A 6,000-nucleotide genomic window follows, 5' to 3' on the forward strand; every position below is an offset into this window, starting at 1 on the left:
GCTTTGCTAAAAACTTATAATGTCACTGTATTCATCAGCAGTAATAACTGTGTGGTTAGAGGAACTTTTATCAGAAAGTCTGTAACTTCACAGAAGGTTTATGTGTACAATATCACCTGTAACTTCACAGAAGGTTTATGTGTACAATATCACCTGTAACTTCACAGAAGGTTTATGTGTACAATATCACCTGTAACTTCACAGAAGGTTTATGTGTACAATATCACCTGTACAAAGCGTTTTTAAGTTGAAGGCTCCAGTTACGGACAAGAGTCCACATCAAGCCCGGGCCTGACTTGAAATAAGAAAGAAATATGAATTGGAAATAGAAAAGACAAGGGACTGTTGGAGGGAGTGAAGAGACTGTTCTTTAAGATGTGCCACAACATAGTTATCGGGAAAGGTACGAGAAGGTAGAGAGTTCCAAAGCTTCGACGTGCAGGGAAAGAAGCAGTTGTCAAAACGGCCCACCCTTGAGTTGCCAATGGCCACACAGTAATCAAGTGACGCAGCAGCTTGCCAAGTATTGTGTGGTCTAGCTAATGGTGTGGGCACACAAGCAGCCAGCTCTCGGAGCAAATATATATATATATATATATATATATATATATATATATATATATATATATATATATATATATATATATATATATATATATATACACCTGACAATCAGAAACAGCTCATAGGGAGAGTTTTGGTTGAATGATCCCACTTGGGGAAAACCCATAATTTTCTTCCCCACACCACCGTTCCCTTCAACACCCTGCTGTTGACGTCGAACTAGGAGGGTGTTCGACAACCCTCTGTCCCCACTGTACCGAATATTCATGAGGCGGAACCAAATAATCTCAGTGGTTTAGGATTTCATTCAATTTTCTTTTCCCCCCTCTCTCTCTCTCTCTTCCCAGCTGCAGTGAAATACTGTATTGCCTAAAGCATATGGCTCAACCATTTTCGATTTTTTTAAGATGATATCTATGCAGTTTATAGCATATGCTATTCTTAGTGAAGCTTGATGATTCATCTGCACTTTGTATCGTGTGTAGTATAGCCTGGCGACTAGACCGCCAGTGTAATGCATTAACAATGTAAAGCGAGTTTGATTCCTCTCCCTCTGTCAAGGTTTGGATCCCCCGTCAAATTTTGTATCAGTGTTTGGAAAAGTGTTCGCTACCAACTTTCACACACCTGGCTGAGATTTGAATCAGGTGTGTATGCATTTGGATCAGTGATGTGTTTACAAGTGGATCACTGATGTGTTTATATGTGGGTCAGTGATGTGTTTACAAGTGGATCATTCATGTGTTTACATGTGGATCAGTGATGTGTTTATATGTGGATCAGTGATGTTCATATGTGGATCACTGATGTGTTTACATGTGGATCAGTGATGTGTTTATATGTGGATCAGTGATGTGTTTACAAGTGGATCATTCATGTGTTTACATGTGGATCAGTGATGTGTTTATATGTGGATCAGTGATGTTCATATGTGGATCAGTGATGTGTTTACATGTGGATCAGTGATGTGTTTATATGTGGATTCGTGATGTGTTTACAAGTGGATCATTCATGTGTTTACATGTGGATCAGTGATGTGTTTATATGTGGATCAGTGATGTTTATATGTGGATCATTGATGTGTTTACATGTGGATCAGTGATGTGTTTATATGTGGATCAGTGATGTGTTTACAAGTGGATGATTGATGTGTTTATATGTGGATCAGTGATAAGTTTATATGTGGATCAGTGATGTGTTTTTATGTGGATCAGTAATGTGTTTATTTGTGGATCAGTGATGTGCTTATATGTGGATCAGTGATGTGCTTTTATATGGATCAGTGATGTGTTTACATGTGAATCACTGATGTATTTGTAATTAGACTATTGATGTGTTTATATGTGGAATAGTGATGTGTTTACGTATGGATCAGTGGTGTGTTTATAACTGGATCAGTGATGTGTTTATGAATAAATCAATATGAATATAATTGGATCAGTGGTATGTTTATAACTGGATCGGTGATGTGTTTATGAGTAAATCAATATGAATATAATTGGATCAGTGGTATGTTTATAACTGGATCAGTGATGTGTTGATAACTGGATCAGTGATATGGTTGTAATTAGGTCAGTGATATGTTCATATGTGGAATGGTATGTGTTTATGTGTGGATTAATGATATGTTTACACTTGCGTTACTAGCCTGATATAGAATGTCAAGAAGAAAGTAACACAAGTCATCCACCACTCTAATTGTGTCATCATGTTACTTTTTTAACTGTTTCAATACTTGTTCCATTCATCTATAAAGAAAATTATATCATCATGGATATTTTTCATTTATCCCTTAGTTATGCATAACTTAAACGTATTCTCCGCTTTACAGAAAGCACAATAACGAAATGTCTGTGGCTGGGTGAAAGCACACGTAAGATGGTGTACAAAAGGCTACTACAGTCTATCATACAAATTACTTTTACAGTAGACATATCGTGAAGCGTTGTCATATAGCATTCTTTCCTCCACGTCTCTCCCTTCATAACAGCAGTGGCTCACTTGCAACAGCGTTCCCTTCTCAAAAAAAATTATCTAGTGACCTACTTTACAATGTAGACGTAAAGAATTAATGTTTACCTTCATAGATTTTGGTATATCTCAATAACATTCAAATATATGACCAAACCTTCCATGAACTGCTGTGTCCTTCCATCTGAAGCAACGGGAGAAGCAATTTCCGACATTTCTAAAAGACTGACACACAAAAAAAATTGAGGTTCGTTTTTTTTTTCGAAAATATTCAAACGTTTCTAAACATCCCGTTTTCTGAAGCTCTCAGACCAACGCTACTGTAAAAACAAGGCGATCTAGACTTCTTTCTCTCTTGTGCTAGATATCATTACCCCAAAGCCGATGGATCTCCGGTCAACACAGACGGAATATGAACAAGTATTTTTATTTTCCCATCAAAGCAAGGGGGGATACAGCAGGACCCATGGCTTTGATCTTTCCGATTTGTACATTTTCTTTTTTTCCGTGGAAAAATCTGAAAAATAGAAAGATAGAAAATGGTGTTTGATCTACCATTCTCTCTGTTGATTTGCTTCCAAGCAACTTGCCTGTTTGACTTTCCCTGTATGTAGACTAGGTTTGTGAATTATCAGATGACTGTTTGTGTATTTAGGTGACCAAGTTTTGGTTTGTGAATGAAAATGAGTGCGATGTATATTTGTTATCTCTCTCTCTCTCTCTCTCTCTCTCTCTCTCTCTCTCTCTCTCTCTCTCTCTCTCTCTCTCTCTCTCTCTCTCTCTCTCTCTCTCTCTCTCTCTCATATATATATATATATATATATATATATATATATATATATATATATATATATATATATATATATATATATATATATATATATATATATATATATATATATATATATATATATATATATATATATATTATCTAGCCTATGCCAGTTACCCAGATTATCGGCCAACCCCCTATGGGAAGAGAGTAGTGGGTTGAGAGTGAACCAACCACCAAAATTCAAGATTCGAACCCGTGCAGCAACACTAACCTCTACACCACGGAGGCCCCTATCATCAAACTTACTGTGGAGTTCGGGTTTAGTCATCTCTTCCAAAAGGAAAACATTTTTGTTTTCTTCTCACACGATCCCCTCATAATGAGGGAGGATTCTCTCTTCCTTGATAACGTTGGAAGGGATTCCCACAACGACAAATATACCTCACATTCTACATTCTATTCTATTGGATACGCGATCTCGATTATGGCCAAAAAAAAATGACATGAATAAAGATTAATTCCTTTATTGACCTAAGGGATTACAGGAGCAGTGAGAGAGAGAGAGAGAGAGAGAGAGAGAGAGAGAGAGAGAGAGAGAGAGAGAGAGAGAGAGAGAGAGAGAGAGAGAGAGAGAGTAATTCGGGTGATGGACCTTCCTCTTATTCTAATGTAGGTGAGTACTGTTCGATACATCATGACAACATCGAATTGTGCCTGGCATCTGTCGACCATGATATTATCTCCTACGATTTACGTAAGTCAGTTGGTAATTAACCAGTAGAATGATGTAGACTTACTATCTTCTTTCATACTTGTTTGTAGTTTCCAAAGTTAGCGAGGCAAAGCCAGGAACAGACGATGAAAGGCCTCATTTGCCTAACAGCCATTCTCAAGCAGTCATGTGTAAAGCAGTGAAACCACAGCCCTTTGTCAACAACCAGGCCCCACTGACCTCTCCGTGGTTTCCCCTCGGCTCCTTCATATGACCTGGCTCAGCCCACTAACATCACGTCGTCCCCTGTTTACCATAATGTTCCAATTCACTCTATCCCGTGCACATCTTTCACCCTTGTGCAGAGTCAGGCCCCAACTACTCAAAATCTTTTTCAATCCATTCTTCCACCTCCACTTTGGTCTACCCCTCCAATTCTGATAAATACATTTTGTCAGTCTCACTAATTCTGCTTACATGTACAAACTATCTCAGCACACCCTCTTCAGATCTTAGCCATGCTCTCCATATTACTACATCCCTCTCTTACACTATCAGTTCTTACTCGACTAACGTTCCTTACACCACATATTGCCCTCAAACATCTCATCTTCAGCAAAATCACCCTCTTCCACAGATTCTCTTCTATAGTCCCTGTGTCCCATCCATACAACACTGTCCGGACTCCTATGCCTTCAAATATATCCATTTTCACCCTCCCAGACAAGGATGAGCTCTTTCCACACATTCTTTAATGTTCCCAGAATCTCTCTCTCTCTCTCTCTCTCTCTCTCTCTCTCTCTCTCTCTCTCTCTCTCTCTCTCTCTCTCTCTCTCTCTCTCTCTCTCTCTCTCTCTCTCTCTCTCTCTCTCTCTCCCCTCCCCTCACTTACGTTACAACGCACCCCAGCTTCCATAATTCCATTCACTGCCATGTCCACTCCCAGGGACCTAAGACATCCCTCTTCTTCCAAGTTTTCTCCAAGTAAACTCACCCCTTCCTCCAAGGTTTCTCCAAGGAAACTCACACCTCAGCTAACCTGTCTCTTTGCACTATCACACTTATCAAACTTATTTTAATTCACATTTACTTTCACGTTTCACACACTCCTTTGTAGCCAGACACCAACTTCTGCAGTTTATCACTTGAAGATTCCACCAGTGTTGTTTTATCAGCAAACAATCCCCCCCCAAGCACCCAGCCCTAATCCCACCAAAATGAGGATGGAAGAATGGAGTCAAGTACATTTGGAGTGACTTGGGCCTTGCACACTCAAGAGGGTGAGAGACGTACACAGGACTGAGTGAATGGGAACAATGTGGGACACATGGGGCGACGTGCTGTCAGTGGACTGAACTTAAAGCATGTGAAGCGGCCGGAGGAAACCATGGAAAGGTCTGTAGAGCCTTAGTGTGAATCGGGAATTGTGGTGTCGATGCACTGCACATAACAGCTAGAGAATAGATGTAAGCAAAAGTAGCCATTCTTCATCCAAATCTGACGCTCAATCGGTAACGCGGGAAAGCGAACTAGTATAAAAGAAAGAGAGAATGTGTATAATCAACCGAGACCAATTTCTCTGAAAGAGTCCTTGTGTTATCCAGGATCTTTCTTAAGGTTCCTATAGCCCAAGGCTGAGCTACTTCAAGGAAATGTAGACTCCTTTGGAGGTGACTCCACTCGCGGTGCTACCTCGAGCAGGTGAAGCCCAGTAACAACTATATATATATATATATATATATATATATATATATATATATATATATATATATATATATATATATATATATATATATATATATATATTGGAAAGGATCACAATTATGCGCGTGATCAAGATATTCCTATGAGTCCACGGAGAAAATGAAACACGAAAAGTTCCCAAGTGCACTTTCGTGTAATAATCACATCATCAGGGGAGACACAAGAGAGAAATATAACAGTCAGTTGATATACATCGAAGAGACGAAGCTAGGAC

The 6,000-nt window shown here is 39.1% G+C and overlaps 1 protein-coding gene across 5 annotated transcripts in view; it reads right to left on the reverse strand.

Annotated features, from left to right (window-relative positions):
• The window catches only part of LOC139755939 (uncharacterized), a 245,492-nt gene that overhangs the window by 64,050 nt on the left and 175,442 nt on the right, over positions 1-6,000 (reverse strand). The gene's annotated exons all lie outside the window — the stretch shown is intronic.

Source organism: Panulirus ornatus, chromosome 20 (assembly GCF_036320965.1).
Source record: "Panulirus ornatus isolate Po-2019 chromosome 20, ASM3632096v1, whole genome shotgun sequence".
Taxonomy (NCBI): Eukaryota; Metazoa; Arthropoda; class Malacostraca; order Decapoda; family Palinuridae; genus Panulirus; species Panulirus ornatus.